This window comes from Lycorma delicatula, chromosome 6, assembly GCF_047948215.1.
Source record: "Lycorma delicatula isolate Av1 chromosome 6, ASM4794821v1, whole genome shotgun sequence".
Classification (NCBI taxonomy): Eukaryota; Metazoa; Arthropoda; class Insecta; order Hemiptera; family Fulgoridae; genus Lycorma; species Lycorma delicatula.
Genome location: NC_134460.1, coordinates 6905872 through 6926925, shown reverse-complemented (window position 1 = coordinate 6926925; position 21054 = coordinate 6905872). Strand labels below are relative to the sequence as shown.

Here is a 21054-nt window from a genome sequence, read left to right as displayed (position 1 = left end):
ATAATGGTAAAAGTCAGTTTTATGGAGATAATCTCAGTAGAGACTGAAATATTTTATTCTTTCATTTAATTTATGTATATATATATATATATTAACTTAGCAAAATCAATTCTTTTGTTATTGCATTTGCTATATTCCTCTCTATACTAATCATGTCAAAGATAAAATTATAAAAATATTTTACTAACAAGAGTACAGAATTCAATAATGCTTCTACTTTTGCTTATTGTTATTTCATAATAGCGCTTTCAAGGTTTCCTTCATCATCAGTTAATAAAACATTTTCTTTTTAAAAAATCACACGTTAAAATTGTAAACGTGTAAAAATATGTAGTCGTAAAAATTAAAAATATTAAACATTTTTTGTTATGTGGCGGGCCACACATAAAGTACACCAAGATATAGACTTGGCACCGGTGGATAGTGATGCTGAAGAACCGCAAAGAAAACCACTGTAACAGCGAACAAACTGGATAATGATGGCTTCTTAAAACTAAAGTTCAAATCAGGTTTAGCTGTTTCTGGTATTATCCTAAGCTTTATACTTTCATGAAATATATATGCCTATTATGTTAAGTTATGAACACTCTCGCGGTTATAAATCGATATAATATTATTTGTAAATAATGACGTTGAACTCGCAGCTGAATGTAGCGCATTTTATTGTAATTTTAGAAAATAAGCTTAGATTAAAATCCATGCAAAATTATAAACAAAAAATAATTAAATAAATTTATAAGCGTAAAATTATGTAAGGTCCGATTTCAGCTCGACAAACCAATTGCTGAAGTGTAATTGGATCCGCATCCTTTTATAAGTAAATATCTTAAATAAAAATGAAGTACATATTAAAATTAATTTACATATTATCAAAAAGAAATTACTTGACTTAATGGTGGTCGGTGCCTCTGTGCTGCTTGTTCCGCCATTTTACAGAGCCTAACAGTCTTCAATGGTTTGTGTGCGGGCGCGTGTAGTTGAATCGACCAAGTTAAAACGGCGGTTCAATTGTAAGCGCTTCAATTTCGCTTCTCCGATTTCGTTCCTTATATACGCAATCCGCCGATTCGTATACGATACGTTCATCACATATTTTTTTGAAAATGAACGATCGGGAATGCACGGCGATGGAATAGTTGCAATAAGGATTAAATCAAAACAAAAGCCGACGATTGTTAACGTCTACATGCCTACAAGTGCCCATGATGATGATGATGAGGTAGAATGTGTATACAAAGAAATATACAAAGCGATTAAATACATAATACAAGATGAAAATATAATAATAGTAGGGAGACTGGAATGCAAGCATTGAAAAAGGCAAGGACGGAAATATTGTTGGTGAATATAGGCAGAGCAAAAGAGACTCATTGAAACGCTCTTTTGATGAATAAAAATTCCGACATTTATGACACTACAGGTACAAGTTTTTATTCCTTTTTGACCCGCGTTATTAAACGTACAATCACATATAAATATATGTAGCATTACCAAAAGTTTTGATAAATTTCTTTACCGCTTAAGTAATAGTAAAATTAAGTTTCAAATTACTTATTATCTGAAATGCGGATTAACAGAAGATTCACAATATACTCGTAATTTTAATATTGATGGATAACAAACAATTTATAGAATAAGCGAATTTATTTAATGCAAACGATATTTGTTTGTCTGTTGTAAAGAATATTACTGAGAAGAATTACTGTAAGAATGTTACTGTTACTGTAATAGATAATAGAATTATTATAGTGTGATCGTGGAAATTTAATAGTTGTTCTATAATTGGTCTGGCTCTATTTATTATGTTAAATTTTATTCATGATGATATTTCTAAGGAAATTTTTTAAATTTATTAATGAATTTTAAGTTCATGGCAATTTTCTGCCACTCTTAGAATGGCTTAGATACTAGTGGTAGTTCATTAAAAGAGTGTTCAGGGGGTGGTGTAATTGAAAATCATTCAATTGAGGATGATTTATTGTTTTTAAAGATTGTAATTCGTTTAAATGCTATGGCTTCTCGTATGATGAATATGAATATTATAATTCTGATTATTGAAATTAATGATCCCACGGATGAAATTGTGTTTCATGTCATGTAATCGTCTGGGTAATCTGAATATCGTCGTGGTATTCCCGCTACGCCTAAAAAGTGTTGCGGGAAGAATGTTAGGTTTACTCCTAAAAATATGGTTGAAAATTGAATTTTTAATCATTTTTTATTTATTCTTATACCTGTTATTAGTGGAAATCAGTGAATGATTCTTGCTATAATGGCAAATACTGCTCCTATCGATAATACGTAATGAAAATGGGCTACAACATAGTATGTATCGTGTAAAATGACATCAATTTAAGAAGAGTCGGCTAGAATTACTCCTGTTAATCCTCCGATAGTGAATAGGAATACAAATCCTATAGATCAAATTATTTGCGGTGATTTTTTTTTTTTGTTATTCCTTGTATAGTGGCCATTCATCTAAAGATTTTAATTCCTGTTGGTACTGCAATAATTATAGTTGCAGAGGTGAAGTATGCTCGTGTGTCAATATCTATACCTACAGTAAATATGTGGTGTGCTCATACAATAAATCCTAAAATACCAATTGCTAATATCGCATAAATTATTCCTAGATGACCGAATGTTATTATTTTTCCTCTTTCGTTAGTAATAATGTGGGAGATTAATCCGAATCCTGGTAGAATTAAAATATATACTTCTGGATGTCCAAAGAATCAAAATAAGTGTTGATATAAAATTGGGTCCCCCTCCTGTGGGGTCAAAAAATGAAGTATTAAAGTTTCGATCTGTTAATAGTATTGTGATTGCTCCGGCTAATACTGGTAATGATACTAGCAGTAAAACTGCTGTAATTAGGACTGATCAACAGAAAAGGGGTATTTTTTCTATAGTTATTCCTTTTGGTCGTATATTTATTGTTGTCGAAATAAAATTAATTTCTCCTATGATTGATCTTAATCCCGCAATGTGAAGAGAAAAAATATTTAGGTCTACTGAAGGTCCTGAATGTGCAATTTGGGCTGAGAGAGGAGGGTAAACAGTTCATCCTGTTCCTGATCCTGACCCTACGATTGATCTTGCAATTAAAAGTGTAATTGATGGTGGTAGTAATCAAAATCTTATGTTATTTATTCGTGGGAATGCCATGTCTGGTGCACCAATTATTATAGGGACTAGTGAGTTTCCAAATCCTCCAATTATAATTGGTATAACCATAAAGAAAATTATAGTGAACGCGTGTGATGTTACGATGGTATTATAAATTTGGTCATTTTTAATTATCGATCCTGGTTGTATTAGTTCTAATCGGATAATTATTCTTCTTATTGTTCCAAGTAGTCTAGCTCAGAGCCCAAAAATAAAATAAAGAGTTCCGATATCTTTATGATTTGTTGAAAATATTCATTTATTCATTGAGAATGGGATGGCTGATTTAGGCGATAGATTGTAAATTTATTTAAGGTTTTAAACCTCTCATTATTTGTCTTGTATTCAATTATGATTCTATATTGCAAATATAGAGGTGCATTACTTGCTAAGGCTTATTTATAATAACAATTTTAACTTTGAAGGTTAATAGTTTTTTTAACATAAATCCTTCTTTTTAGTTTAATTTAAAAATTATTATTATTGGAATTCCTATTAAATTTAGGATAATCGGGATAGTTGATTTTTTTTTTATGATTTTTTTTATTTGATTTGGTTATTGTAGGGATTATTATGTTCAAGTATATGTATGTTGATATAATTGATGAAATTAGTATAATTAATGGAATTGTTGGTGCTATACAAATTGTTGATTTTATAATTATTCATTTTATTAAAAATCCTGTAGTTGGAGGTATACCTCTTATTGATAATGATGAAATTATTAGGGATGTTTTTGTTAAATTTGTTTGAGTATTGATTTGGTTTAAAAAATTGATATTATTTTTTTTGAACGTGTTTATTATAGTTAAGTTGATTATGGTGTATATAATTAATAGAAGAGTAAATTGTTGTTTTGAAATTATTAATGAAAAGATTATTACTGGTGAATTTGAGATTGATGAGTACGCTATTAATTTTTTTAGTGATGTTTGTTTTATTCCTGAGATTGGTGCCATAATTATTGATGTTATTATTAGTTTAATTCTGGTTATTTGGGTTGCAATAATCGTGGGAATGATTTTTTGTATAGTTATTATAATACATATTTCTCATCTTATTATTTGCATGATTCTTGGTACTCATAGGTGGAATGGGATTATACCTATTTTTATTAAAATTCTTTCATTAATGAGGCAGTTAATGATAGCATTAATAATTATTGAGGTTATTATAATTGATGAGGATATTCTTTGAATTAAATATTTTATAGATTGTTCATTTATTTTATTTATTTTTTTTAAAAGGGGTAGAAAAGAAATTAAATTCTATAGATATTCATGAGAATATTATTCTGTTGGAGGATATTGTTATGATAATTCTTACGGTTATTGTTGTGATAAATATTGTTTTTGATAAATTTATTTTAATTAAAAAGAGAATTTATTCATCGATGGGGTATGAACCCGTAAGCTTAATTTAGCTTATCTTTTTGTAAAAGGATGTGTGATGCATTAAGAATTTTGATTTCTTCAGTTTCAGTTTAATTCTGGATTTTACAATTTAGCATGAGTGAGGTTTCACTTAATTTACTTCATCAAAGTAATCCTTTAATCAGGCATCTTGCTTGAGTATAAAAATCCATTGTTTTTTTTTTCCTTTTTTTTTATATATCATTTTTTTATGCGGTACATTATTTGCTTATTTAATTTTTTTGCAATTTTTGGAGTTTAATTTTTAAACATAAATTTTTTCGTTATAATAAGATATTTATATTATACCATTCAATTGATTAATTATTATGTTACAAAAAAGAAAAAAGATAGTTATATTATAATATATATATTATATATAGTAATATATTTATTTAAATATATCTATTTCACCCTTTAATATTTAATCTTATTAAGTATAATATTTTAATTCATAAGTGTTATATAAATTAAAAAATTTATTATATAATAGATAACCTCTTATATTTAAATAAAGATTTTAATATAATATAGATTTTTAGTTTAATGTAAAATAGTTTTTGTAAAGATAATCATCTAAAATAAATTATTTAATTAAATGCATCAATAAGATATTAAATTTTAATTTTAATTAAATACTTATTTTATAAGAATTTAATTAAAATCAACTTTTAATTAAATTAAATAGGATTTTATTAAAAATAATTTTATTCATTCAAATAAATTTTAAAGTTTAAAAAACCTAAGGAATATAATTATATTATGATAAGTGTATTTAAAAATATATAATTAAAAAAAAAAAAAAAATCCTCATGGTTTAATTCCTATCTTAAGTTTTAGTTTAGTAAAATAATTACATATGTTTTATTTAAGTATTTATTTTGGTTCTTTAAAAACAAATTTATTATTATACTATTGTTATTTGTGATGTTAAGATTATTGTTGTTTAAGTTTACTTTCATATATTTTGAACTATTGTTTTTTTTTTTTATAGAAAATTATGATAATGTTAGGGGTAGCTTTATCTTATATTTGTGTGGCTTTTAGATATCAACTTTTAAGTTTACTTTTATTTATTTTAACTACTGTTTTTTTATTTAAATTAGATAATGTTAGGGTAGCTTTATTTAATATTTCTTTTTCTTAAATTATTAGCTTTTGATTTTATTGACTGGTTTAAGCTATAATTTTATTTAACTTCAGTTAGGGGTAGCTTGAAGTTATGTTTGCTCGAGGGAGGAGATCCTTTTTTGAATGTAATTTGTTGTTTAAAATTTTGGAGTTAAGGTCCCCTTTAAATATAGTTTTAAAAAAAATTTGATTTTTGTTTTAAAATTTGGCTTTAAATTTATAACGCATGTAAATTTTTGTTAGGTTAAATATCCTTAATGGTGAATTTTTATTTTCAGTGTTAAGGTTTTTTAATTTAATTTTTTAATTTAAGTTATATTTTTTAGAACCAAAAAATGTTGTGCCAGCATTTGCGGTTATTCCTCAGGTTCAAGTTAATTTTTTTAGAATTTAGTCTTATTTGGTTTTAATATTTTGTATTTAGGTGAAATTTATACAATAAATTTTTTTTTTTCTATGTAAATTTGAATTTAAACCGGGATTAGATACCCTGTTATTCTTAATTAGTAATTTTTTTCTAAGGTAGTATATTTTTTATAATTGAAATTTAATAGATCTGGCGGTTTTTAAATCTTTTTAGAGGAACCTGTAATTTAAATGATATTCCACGATTTTTTGTACCTTTTTTTTCTTGTATATCTCTGTCGTCGAGTGTAATGAAAATTTATTTTCTTTTTCTTTTTAAAGATTTATGTTAGGTCAAGATGCAGTTATAAAGAGGTTATTATGGGTTACATTAATTTTTGTTTTTTGATTTTTTAATTTGATTAAATCTGAATTTGGATTTAATAGTAATTTTTTTTAATAAATTTTTTGAATTTTGCTCTTAATTATGTACATATCGCCCGTCACTCTCATAAATTGAGATAAGTCGTAACAAAGTAGATGTACTGGAAAGTGTATCTAGAATCGGACTTAGGTTTATTCTTATTTACAATAAGATTTTTTACTGTTCAATTCAGTTGAGTCTGATAGGTTTTTTTTTTTATTTGATTTTCTTTAATTTACTTATATATAACAGTTAAACTTTAATATGTTCCTATTGCTATACACAAATAACGAAAATCTTACAGCAAACATCTGTTTTCAGTATCGGTAGTCATAAAAAATTTCAGCATAAATATCAATCACTTTTTATAATTAAGTAAAACAATATAACCAAAGAAAAAAAAAAGTTTGAGAATTTCATTTTTTCAATGTTTATACAAGAGCATCAATATATCATGTAACCCATCATGTGTGTTTACGTAGAAGAAAATAATAAAATATTTGGAAAAGGAGATATTATAAATTAAGGTAAAAGAATGGCTAAATTGAGACATAGGGCGACAGGAAATATCTACAATAAACAAAGTTAACATCATATATAATCTTCCACTTGTATATACGTATAAATATGCATACGTATACGAAAAATTTGGACTTTAATAAATTTTATATAATCCAAATTTATAAACATTTCAAGACATAATATAAGGAAGCTCCGAGTGTTTTGTCATTCTCCTAAATTATTACAGTAAATAAAGTAACGTTGAAATTTAAAAATATTTATCTTACAGATAAAATAATATCGTTAAAAAAAGACAAAAAAATGTAAAATTTAATTTATCATTTTATATTATTTTATTCACTCTTTCGTAAGATTTATTCGAGCAATAATAAACACACTTTTGTCCTTTTGTCCTTGAAAAATGACGTAGTCGACACAATAGAGACGAATACTGGTTTATACTGGTTTAGCACTAGCATATAAGACGAAGGACATTTAAACCGTTACAAGCTGCGCTAACCTTGAGTACAGTGTTGCCAACTGACATAATACGGAGAAATAAAATTTATTTATGCGTGACTTCTACCTTCTTAATTTTAGGGTTGAGTCCTTTTTGAAACACCTAATATAGTATATTAGATTGACTTATACCTGATAAAAGATATTCATTCTCATGAACCTATGAATCAAACGAATCAATTCTTTCAACAATTGCATTTATCACGTCTTCCTGTTTTATAGTAAAATTTTTAAATTTAATTAATTCCTTAAGTACATCTAATTTGCTTAAGCAAATTCAACATGAGCAAGTGTACCTCTATTATTATCTCTTAACGTGAAGATGTACCTTTTATCTAGTAATTGACTGGTTAATTCTTTATATTCATTTAATTGTTAATTTAGTATTGGATAAATAAATTTTATTTTAGAATAATAATTTTTTTTTTAGTACCTTTTGTATCAGGGTTAATTAATTTTTTAAATTTATTTTTTTTCCCCCGAATAGTGAAGATCTATCTTAATCTGTATTTTATTGTGGAATAATTATTTATAAGTTTGGGATTGTTTCGATATGAAATTCATTTCTTTTTATATGTGGTTATCTGGTAGATTGATTTAATCGAGAATTTCTTTTTGTTAATTTTATTTTTTTTTTCATTTTGAAATTTTATATTAAGGGTGGATAAGCTCTTTTTTTATATATAATTTATTTTTTTTTATTTTTCTTGTTGGATTAGAATCTTTCATCATTTAAAGTTCGTTGTAGATTAAATTGGGTTTTTTTTATATTTATTTTTTTACTGGATTTTAATTAATTTTTTGATTTTTAATTATGATTAAATTAGTAGATTTAAAAATTTTATTTATGAATTAGGCAAGAAATAATTTCGCCTGTTTATCAAAAACATGTCCTTTTGTGATTTATTTAAGGTTTGGCCTGCTCAATGATTTAAATAGCTGCAGTATTTTGACTGTGCTAAGGTAGCATAATAATTAGTCTTTTAATTGAGGTCTGGAATGATTGGTTTGACGAGAATTATACTTTATTTTTGAAATTTAGTTTGAATTTTATTTTTAAGTTAAAAAGCTTAAATTTAGGAGAGGATAAGACCCTATAGATCTTTATTTTATTTAAAAAATTTTTTTTTCTTTAGTTTATTTTTTAAATTTTTATTAATTAAATTTTGTTGGGGTGACAAATAAAATTTTAATCTTTATTTTTTTTTTACATTTTTTTTTATGTGTAATTGATCCTTTATTTTGATTAAAATATTAAGATACCTTAGGGATAACAGCGTTATAAATCTGGAGAGTTCTTATTGATAGATTTGTTTGCGACCTCGATGTTGGATTAAAAGTTTCTGTGGGGTAGGTTTTACAGTTTTGGGTCTGTTCGACCTTTGAAATTTTACATGATCTCAGTTCAAGCCGGCGTGAGCCAGGTTGGTTTCTATCTTCTTTAAATTTATTTTAGTTGGTACGAAAGGATTTTTGGTAATATAATAATTTATTTACTAATTTGGCAGATTCAAGTGCTTTAAATTTAGAATTTAATAATGTATTTTTACAGTTAGTAAATGTTTATTCTTAGTTCTTTTTTTTTTATTTATTTTTATTCTTTTGGGTGTTGCTTTTTTTACTTTATTTGAACGTAGGATTTTAGGTTACATTCAATTCCGCAAGGGTCCTAATAGGGTTGGTTTATTTGGTTTGTTGCAGCCTTTTAGAGATGCTTTAAAGTTATTTAGAAGGGAATTTTATTTTCTTGTTTTTGGAAATTATTTGATTTATTTTTTTGTACCTATTCTGGGTCTTTCTGTTTCTTTAATTTTTTGGTTAATATTTCCTTTTAGTTTTAATTTTGTTGGATTTCCTTATTGTCTTTTTTTTTTGTTGTTCTGGTTTGGGGGTTTATTTTATTATAATTCCTGGTTGGTCATCTAATTCTCTTTATTGGGTTGTATACGTAGAATTTCTCAAAGAATTTCTTATGAAGTTGTTTTTTTTTTTAGTTATTTTTTGTTTTATTTTATATTGCGAGTCTTTTAATTTGAATTATTTTTGTTATTTTCAGTTGGATGTTTGGTTTATTTTTTTTTTCTTTTCCTTTATTTATAATTTTTCTTTCTTGTATTTTGGCTGAAACTAATCGTTCTCCATTTGATTTTTCTGAGGGTGAGTCAGAGTTGGTTTCTGGATTTAATGTTGAATACAGATCATTTAGATTCTCTTTATTTTTTTATCTGAATATAGAAATATAATATTTATGAGATTTTTTACTTGTTTAGTTTTTTTGGGGGGTGATTGTATAATTTTTTTTTTTTATTAGGGTTGTTTTTCTTATTTATTTTTTTGTATGGGTTCGTGGTTCCTTTCCTCGTTATCGTTATGATAAATTAATATATATGTGTTGAAGGAGCTATTTACCTGTTACTTTAAATTATATTTTGGTTTTTATTTTTTTTAGGATTTTTTTGTTTTTCATTATTTTAAGGTGAAAAAAAAGTTAATAGTATTTTATACTTTCCTATAATTTCAAGTTATATTGCTTTGAGCTTATTAACTTATCTCATTTCTTTGCAGACATGGGATGAATAATAAAAAATGAAAAGTAAATTGCGGTTAAGATTTGTCCTGTAATAATATATGGTTCTTCTACTGGTCGTGCGCCGATTCATGCGAGTAAAATAAATGTATTTACTATAGTTCAAAATATTATTTTATTTATCGGGTAGAATGATCTTGTTTGGAATTTTATTTTTATTGAGAATGGTATCGATATAATAATTATAATCGATATTATTAGTGCTACTACTCCTCCTAATTTTCTAGGGATAGATCGTAGAATTGCATATGCGAATAGAAAGTATCATTCTGGTTGAATGTGTGGAGGTGTTCTTAGTGGATTTGCTGGTGTAAAATTTTCTGGGTCTATAGTGAGGTATGGATTTAAATTAATTATTATTGTAAAAATTATTATTGTTATTGCTATTCCTAAGATATCCTTTGTTGTAAAGTAGGGGTGAAATGGAATTTTGTCAATATTGTTTTCCATACCTAGTGGGTTGGATGATCCGGATTCGTGTAGGAATATTAGGTGTAACATTACTATTATTGATAAGATGAATGGTAAAATAAAGTGGAATGTGAAGAATCGATTTAGCGTAGGATTGTCTACAGCAAATCCCCCCCCCCCCTCATACTCATTGTACTACTATTTCTCCTATGTAAGGAATTGCTGAAATTAAGTTTGTAATTACTGTTGCTCCTCAGAAGGATATTTGACCTCACGGTAGTACATATACTATGAATGCGGTTGCCATTAACGTTAAAAGAATTAATGATCCTGATATTCATGTTTTCTTTTATTTAAACGATCCATAATATATACCTCGTCCTGCGTGTATAAAAATTAAAATGAAGAATAATGATGCACCATTTGCGTGAATATTTCGAATTATTCATCCGTAATTCACCTCTCGGGTAATATGTACAATTCTTTTAAAAGCTTTATCAATTCTTGGTGAATAATGTATCGCTAGGAATAATCCTGAAATAATTTGAATTATTAAGCATATTCGTAGAAGCGATCCAAAGTTTCATCGTAATGAAATATTTGATGGTCTTGGTAAATCAATTAAGAAGGAATTAATCGGTCTTAATTTACGTATCGATTTAAACATAAGTTTTTTTAAGTGGTCCTTCAAATGTTCTTACGATGTTGTTTACTGAGTTTATTGTAATAATTAGGATTAATATTATTATAATTGTAATATTTATTTTATATATTCTAAAAAATTTTCTTGTTGATTTTTCTTCAGTTAGTTCGGTTGTCATTTCCTTTATTTCATTAAGTTTAGTAATTATTTCTGTTGTTGGATCTAAATTTCTTATTATAACAGAAATTAATGCGACTAATATTCAGATTAAAAAAATGTTTGTTCTTGGTTTGAATTTTTAATTTGATGCAATTCTTGATATATATATATATGAATATAATTATTAGTCCTCCTACTGTTGTTAAGAATATAATATAAAGATATCATATCATGATGATTTAATTATTATTGAATTATTTCTGCACATTAGGGCTGTTTGGAAAATTAGTATTGATCCTAGTGATATAGGGTGTTTAAGTATTGCAGATATAATAATGTTTGATAAAATTAATTCCTTTGTTTTTGTTTTTTTGATGTTTTGAGTTTTTTATATTTTTATTTGGTCAGATCTATGTGATTTTTAAGATTTTATTCTTCAGGGTTTTTTTAAATCGGTTTTTTAGTTTTTGTTATTTTAGTTATAGATTAGTTGATTCGGGTTGATTAGAATATTTTGTTTCGGGTGGTTTAGTTGGATTTTTGCAATGGTTAGGTTTTTTTTTTGATAGGTTTACTTTAAATATTCTTAAGTTTTTTTTTTTCGGATAGCTTAATTAAAAGCCTAACATTGAAATTGTTATTATGAATTTTTTCTCTGGACATTTATAAAATTTATTTATTCATACATTGAAAGTGTATTGTTTTTTTTTTAAACTATATAAATAAGAATAAAGTGATTTCACTTGAAAGGTAGTTAGCGGCTCCTTTACTTTTTATTCTTTTAACTGGATATAATCAATTTTTTCATTAACAGTGAATAGCTTCTATTTAGCTTCAGTTAAATTGAGTATGAGGATTATCCTTAAAATTAAGTCGAAACTAATTGTAATTTTACTTCTTTACTCTATTTAAGAGAAATTGATTATTCAATAATTTTTATTTGGAAAGTAAATGTTATATTTAACTATTCTCCTTAATTTCTTCATTCTAGTATTCCTATTTTTCATTCATGGATAAGTCCTATAATTAGAATTAAGATTGTAACTGTTGATGAAATTAGTCATTCTTCTATAATTATTATTTTTGTTGAGAATATTGGTATGATTATTGAAATTTCAATGTCAAAGATTAAGAAGATTGTTGCAATTAAAAAGAAGTGAGTAGAAAACGATTTTCGTGTTGATATTTTTGAAAATCCACATTCGAATGGTGAATTTTTTTCTCGTCTTATTTTTTTTTTTTTAGAGGTTAATATTGTGAATATTATTATTATAATAATGATTGATCTTAGTGAAATTATTGTTATTGTAATTTTGATTATCTTAATTTTATTTAATCTATTAGTTGGAGGCTAATTATACTTTTTGTACTAAAAAGATTATTATTATTTTCCTCATCAGTAAATTGAAAGATATAGCAATAATCAAATTACGTCTACAAAATGTCAGTATCAAATTGCTACTTCTAAGCCTAGGTGATGTCTGGTGAAAAATGTATCTTTATGCATCGTACCGTTGAGATTATAATGAAGGTTGTTCCCACAATTACATGAATACCGTTCAGGTAAAAAGATACACGAAAGTCGCAAATTTGCTCATCTATTAGACGCACAGGAATGAAAAATTGTAACCGCAAAATGGAGGCTTCTAGAAAACTATTATTCTTGATCGACAAAATATTTTAGGTTAAAACAACAAAATCAAACAATACGGACGATTCCCTCGATATATTATGTAATTAAGACGAATCTGAGGTCATACTCGGCTTTAATTTCTTTGTCGTATAGTATCCGCATTTGAAATTACTTTTTACGGGTGAAGACAATCCTTTATATGCCCGCTGGCAAATAAATTAAATATTAATAGAATTTTTTTGTTACTATTATTAAATAATTCGATTTAAAGTAATTTAATTTTAGACTGGATTAATTTAAAAATTTTTTAATTATTTTCACGGCCTTCGAAACAACTAAATAATTAACCGATATTAATTTGTACTCATATTAATACAGTAAAATAAGCTTTAACACGATCGCCCCCTACCCCTTTAGCAAATCTATAAAAATGATTATTCTACTGAATAATCGTGAAAATTTTTCCGTCAAATCTGATACAGAAAGAAGTATAACAAATAATTTGATTTTATCAAATATTATTAGTTTTACGCTCTTCTACACGCTTTTGTTTCTGCGCTAATCTTTTCATTTCAGAGGACTTCTTACAGTTTCTAGATCTACCTTGGCATATTAACTACATCTAATGCGTTTACGGAAATACGCAATAGAAGCTAATCGACAGCCTGCCTACGACGACTGTTCGAAGACTAATACGCTAAATTTTCAAACGGCATGAAATAAGCGTGTCAAGTGTAGGGTAAATTGTTCTACAACCGAAGAAAAAATTGAGATTTTTTGTTGGTTTTTTTCTCAGTCGATAATAAATGCAAAACTCGAAAGCTTGTGAATGGTGGATGGTAGTGAAGAATGGAAAACATTTTAGCATATTCCGGCGGCTAGTATATATATATATATATATGTGTTTGTATATTATTGAAAAATGGAACAAACTAAAGCTAGAAAGAAATGGCCTATTTGAATTCGATTTAAATTGCGATAAAAAAAATTCCTAAAGGTTTATGCACGAATGGACTGAAAAAATATTTTTAAGTTAATTACTTTAACAACGAACTATTATTTAATTTCTTTACATAAAACTAATTCTTTACCAATATCGCGCGCGCGCAACACACACGTAATCTCATTCGATAGATTTAATAATTTTTTCTGAATGTTTACTTTCCCCTTATATTTATGACCGTTATTACGAAAAATACATTGACGTTGCGTAATTTCTTTGTAATAAGAATTTAGAAAAAAATCACACGGATATGTTATAAATTAATAAATGAAATAAAAGGTTTTTTTTTTATTTAATAATAAAAAAATACATTTTGACGCATTAGGTCATCATAAATAATTTATGGCTAACAACTACGCATTTTTGATTTGTTTTTTTTTTTTTTTGCTTCATCTGAAAACAAACTATCATTCTTTTGATTATATTTTAAACTAACTTTACCCATCGTACGTATATGTTATAAGGAGATCTATAGATTATCAACTATTAGTGAAGCGAATAAAAACCATTATTTACTTTTACTTGCAATTATACAAGTTTTTACTTGCAGTTCTGTGAATAAACAACGGTAAACCAAATACTTAACAAGTATTCTCTTTACTTGTAAAATAGGGAAGTGAATAACCTTTACTTATCAAGCGTTTACTTGTAACTATACGCAATTACTGATTCCGGTCAGACTTTACTTAAAACGAGTGAATAAAATCCAAGTTCGGAAGAGTATTCAAGTATTTACCGGTAGAATTTCAAGGTAGCTATTTAGTAACCTTATCAAACATTCTAGATTAACTTTTTAGATAGGGAATCTTGGAGAGCTGCATCAAACCAGTCAAATCACTGGCATCTGAGTGGATTCGCTTCCCGCAGAATGCTCATGAGTTAAATGAAGCCAAGAGAAAATGGAGATCACGCTTTAAAATGCCGAGCGTAATAGGTGCTGTGGATTGCACGCACTTAGAAATAAATACGTCACTTTATTTGAGGTCTATAAATATCTTTTCTGACAAATGATATCGGTAAACATGTAACACATAACGATTCGTAATGAATAAGAGTTTACAGTAAAAATGGGTTTTTGTCAATATGAATAGCCTTTTGAGTGGTGGGAATTTTTATAAAACGTAGTTTTCTGAATCTACGTTCACTTATACTAACATATGTTAATAATCTGCGATTTATGACACGGGTTTTTCATCATATTTTGCCCAATTTTCAACCGATTTGCTTGAAAGTATTATTTTTAAAATCAGCAAACTATGTTTCATAACAGAAAGCAAAAAAAAAAAAAATTCGCTAATAAAAAACGCGTTAGAAATGCGCAAAATAATTCTCCAATTAATCAGATACCAACATATTTTCGCGGATCATTGTGATGGGAAAAGATTAAAACAAATGAAACGTTTGATGTATTGACAAACGTGTCTGAACATGATGATGTACAGAATATTAATCGTATAAGTGTTTACTGGATAAGTAAAAGCAAAATGGGAAAACTACGAATGTTACAAGTGTTTACTTATAAGTATAAGTAAAAGGTTATTCACTTAGTCTCAAGGGTTTACTTTACTTGACCGGTATTTATTTTAAAGTAAAAAGTATAGTTTAAATATCTGTAATCGGTTCAATCGATGATATAATAGGTAATTTCTCCAATATCTTAAGTACTTGTGTTCTGTTCCATCAAATAATAATAATAATACTGTATTTGCATTTTTAACAAAATATTTTCTTAAAATCATGCGTATTAATTTGACTTTAGTATATCAAATATTATCTACAAAAGAATAAGAGGGAATCAGCTTAATAGCATTAGAAAGAGGAAACGTAAGCTTTTACAAGACACTTTTTTGAAGATAAAACGCAGGATATTCAACAGATGATTTCAAAATTAAAAACGAAGAAGCAGTAAGAAAATGAATCTTGATAAAAAAAATAAATTAATTAAAAGCGATTGAATATATCCGTCAAGAAAAAAGTACAGATACTTTGATAAAATGCTAAAAAAATATTAAAAAAGTGAAATTAAATAATAAATATTAGAATAGCAGTAGTAAAGGAAATATACGAACGGAAAAAAGCGTATCCTAAAAAAAAATCGTGCGATCTGAATCTTTTACATTTTGAAAAATATCGAATATAAAAACTTAAGATTAATTTTATATTACGTGTTATTCGTGAAGTTTTTACGTCCCCCCGCGGGATGCACAAGGTTCACTGCTAGCACACGGTGGTGGTTATGCGGTTCCACAGTTCGACCGCTGTAGCCTGAAGAGGAGGCGCTTACACGGATTCTTTACGATATCCCACACAAAGAGATCTGGCGATCTCGGAGGCCTCTAATCGAGAGAAAAAAGCCGGTTTTCACACATCGAGATCGGTTTGTTTCCGTAACGGTGTTCTCTAAAAACAAAAATAAGTGGACCGTACTTCTCCCTGGAAATTGCAGAAAAACATTATGTTTGGAAGAGGAAAACAATTCAGCGGTTATTCAAAAATATTTTAAGCGTATATTTATGTATAGACTGAAAGGGATGCGGAAAATCATTTGTAAAACTTCATCGACAAACAAAATTTTTTGATTGTATTTTAATCGAATCGGTGGGATATTTTTAAGTCTTTCAATTTATTAAAAAAGGCAGTAGAAACGTAATACGGCCCTTCTCATAAGCCGAAGTATTGCGTTGAGACACACGAAAATATTTTCTTTGTCTGGTTATATATATATAAATGCTGTACTTGTATATGTTGAAGCCAAATTGAGAAGTTTATAATTCGCACCGTACTAAAATAACAACCGATTTACCTTCTAAATCTGTAATAAATTTTTGAAACTTCAAAATTTGTTGACTTTAGAACTGAAAATATGAAGGTAAATTTTTAAATTAAATATGATAATTAAAGTAAACAATACCTCAGTTGACCGGGCCGTTTATTAATTTCTAGTAGTATTGCAAATTAGTTTTTATTATAATTATCGGAAGGCTGTTATTATTAGGGTTTGGGCCATAATTTCAACATTATTTGTTTCCGATGTAACTTTAAATTTTGCACTAACAAATGTTTATACCTGAAAAGAATTTACGGTTATCGCCTTACCGAAATATTTCAGGTAGGTAAGATAGTATAAAATTCTCGGGAAACAAAAAGATGAAACTAATCGCTTACTGACCTTCCAAAACGTTATGAACATATTACTTGGAATTCAAAATAATATTAACCCTTATTCGACAGGCTTGGACATATATTAAGACTTAAACGTGTTTTCGATAGATCGGGGGATTCCATCCTTGGCTTCCGTAGCGAGATTGTATAGTTACCGTTACGGTACCTGCCCGCATAGCAGGCCATTGTCTACAATCAGCTAAGATTAGAATAAGTTTTTATAACTTCCTTAGTTTAGTGAATGAGAAATTTTAAAGTCATTATTCCTAAAATTGTATAGCCTATACAAATTTTGAATCGAACAAAGAAAACCCTTTTCGCTGCTATTTCACCAGTCGTAAATAGGAAACCGGTCGGTAACCGTTTAATATTCACGCATTTTTTTTACAAGAGGGTTTATTATTTACGAATTTTGAAAATAATATAACATAATTCCAAGCCTAACCCTGAAATCGAACCCAGAATTATTTACTGTACAAAAAGAACGGATTTCTGTTTTTAAAATATGTACGAGTAAGAGATTCCTCCGTTCTTTAATTACGCAAAAAACTCGAAACTTAACAAAATATTTTTTCATCGCGGATTCATTATTTTGATTTCATCGATCGATAAAATGTACGGGATGAGTATTTTTTCACAGAAAATTTACTCCATTGGAAATTGTTAGGTCGATTGACACGCTTAACAGCCGACACGTATAATACGTATTACAATTGAAAGAGGACATAATTTTCTGGTTAATTTTTTACTACTACCGTTCTGGTTGACAAAAAAAATGTACATTTCAGTTTACATTCTCAGATTAAAATGTATCGCGTAACCGACTTATATCCGAAACGTGTTGGTTCCAAATGCCGTTAATTTTTTACGTACGAAAATATTTATCTACTTAACCGTCATATTATTAAAAAAAAATTGTAATTTGGGCATGAGCCTTTAGGCGTCAAACGAAAAAATAAATATCGAACTTTGATATTGTAAAAAAAGAAATGCGAAGACAGTTTAACCAAGTCGGTTTTCAGTTTCTTATACATTCCCGTAAGAAATTTTATTATGTTGCATTCTTTTACAGATTGAATATTTTTCAAAAATGTTACCCCGCAGCTGACGTAAACGCATCGATTAAAATAAAAGTAATCAAACCGTTACATACAGGTAAAATAAAATAAAAATACTAAACAGAATTTCGAAGTCGCCTGAATTTACATCCTTGTTGGCTCCATTCACAAATAAAAAAGGAAACGTTAAATATTTTAACTATTTATATTTAACAAGACCTGCTTGCAACAGATCGAGTAAGAAGACGCCAAAAAAGGCATATGCACCGGGCTCCGTAAAAAAAATACTATCGATGGCGACGGATCATAATTTTGAAAGTTTGATTCGCTTTTTGTAAAACAACTAAAAAAATTTTAGACTTTCAAATTACTTTCCTATAATCTTCATTGTTTATAGAGCCTGAGGGTGTAAATGCAGGAAAACGTTTTTGCGAGAGCTAATTGAACGGCAGTCGATCGACAGGTTCTTCTAATAATCATTTATCCAACACCGTATGTCGTTTTCAATTTTGAAATTACCGCTAACATCTAAGAATTTTATTACGACCAAAATAACGAATGAAATCATTTTATATATATAAAAATTAAAAAAATAATGCCAAGCTTTCTGTTAAAAAATTTACATTTGATTACTTTACTTGTTGAAAAAAAAAATACATTTATTTTAACAATAAATTTGAAGTAACTTTCAGTTATAATAAATTCTTACGCGATAAATAGCTAAAAAAAAATGAACACAAGCTGGGAATCGAACCGAAATCCCGGTATCTAACCCTCTGATGAAATTACTTACGTTTTTAATTTATAACTCCTGCGCGATCGTTTACTTACGCGTTATTGTTTAGATGAATTACGGGCTGTTGAAGAAGACAAACTTACGCCTGAAATCGACATATACACGGTATGAAAGATAGGAATACTAGAACGAAGTAAAGAAGGAGAATAGTTAAATATAACATTTACTTTGCAAATAAAAATTATTGAAAAATCAATTTCTCTTAAATAGAGTAAGAAGATTACAATTAATTTCGACTTAATATTAAGGATAATCCTCATACTCAAATTAGCCGAAGCTAAAATAGAAGCTATTCCACTGTTAACGAAAAAATTGATAATATCCAGTCAAGAGAATTAAAAGAAAAGGAGCCGCTAATTACCTTTCAAGTGAAAGACTTTATTCTTATTTATATGGTTTAAAAAAAAACAACAATACTTTCAACGTATAAATAAATAAATTTTGTAAATGTCCAGAGAAAAAATTCATAATAACAATTTCAATGTTAAGCTTTAAATTAAGCTATCCGAACAAAAAAAGTAAAACCTAAGAACGTTCAAGTACACCTATAAAAAAAAATCCTAACCACCTCAAAAACCCAATTAAGCCACCTGAAACAAAATACTCTACAAGTAATCCATATATAAAATAACAAAATTTAAAAAAAAACCAGAAATATAAAAACCCAAAAACCATACGTAAATCAAACCAAAGTAAAAATATAAACTCACTACATCCAAAAACAAACAAAAAATAAATAAATATAAAAAATTAACCTAAAATCAAAAGGCTAAACAAAAAAAAATATAAAAAAGAGAAATATTCAGATATAAACTATAAGAAAAATTAATATAAGGGAAAAAAAGAATTAGAAGAAAACAAATAATAAATTAAACGTAAATTATAAATAAAAGTAACCCCCGCCGCCGCCCTAAAAAAAACTAAATATTTTTAAAAAATCTAAAATAAAATCCCTTGAATAAAACCCAGAAAAAAAGGAAATCCACATAAACAAACTAAAGAAACAAAAAATGATATCTTGACTACCTAAAAAACAATGAATAAAAATAATACCGGAACACAAAAAAGTAACGATTTAAACACGGCGTGAATTAATAAATGAATAAAACAAAGAGATGAAGACCCAAGAGAAAGAATAAAAAATATAAATCCCAACCGTCTAAGAGTAGAAAAAGCAATAATCTTCCTCAAATCATTTTCTAAACGAGCGGCACAAGTATCGCAAAAATAAATAAAATAATTAAATAAACACCAGAAGTCACCAAAGTAGAAACAGGGGTAGGAGCTGCCGTCGCCGAAGGCAACCAAACACAAAAGGGGGGAACCGAGCGCTTTTAGTAAAAGAAGCAGCAAATAAAACCAAATTAATAAAATCACCGTCAAAAAAATATAATGAAAAGAACCAAAATTAATAAATAAACCGATACACAAAATTAAAAATACATCGCCTGCACGATTTATTAATAAAGTAATAGGACCAGAACATAAAGAAACTCTATTTTGATAATAAATAACTAAACAATAAAAAATTAACCCGAGACCATCTCAGCCTAATAATAAACAAATAAAATCAGGTATTAAAATAAAAAAAACCGTACTTAGAATAAATAAAACAACCAAATAATAAAACCGAACTAAATTTAAATCACCAAGACTATAAAATAAAACACAACTTCTAATTAAAAATACAAGACATAAAAAAACAAGAAATTCAATCAAAAACAAACGAAATCATATTCAAACAAATAAATACCAAAGAAAAAAAAAAGATTGTAACAGAAAAACATAGCCTATTCTCGAAAAGATCTTTGACATCACAAATCAAAATTTTAAATTAAAATAAATAAATCAAATATTATATAAAAAAATAAAGAAACAATGACGAAGCAAAACATAAAATTCACGAACATAACAAGAACTAATTAAAATTAAATCACCGGAATAAAGACCGTGCTGAGTTATTATTACTTTATAACAAGCAGGAAAAATAAAAAATAAAATCTTCATCTTAAAATAGAAATAATTAAACTAATATCAGAAAATAAATTCAATCTAGGAGGACCAGAAGACGCAAACCAAAAATCAAAAAAAAAAACTTAAGT

At 27.2% G+C, this 21054-nt stretch overlaps 1 protein-coding gene and 1 pseudogene across 15 annotated transcripts in view; both read right to left on the bottom strand.

Annotated features, from left to right (window-relative positions):
* LOC142326264 (uncharacterized) overlaps positions 1-21054 on the bottom strand; it is a 147488-nt gene that overhangs the window by 90029 nt on the left and 36405 nt on the right. The gene's annotated exons all lie outside the window — the stretch shown is intronic.
* On the bottom strand, positions 8780-11165 carry LOC142326653 (cytochrome b-like; annotated as a pseudogene).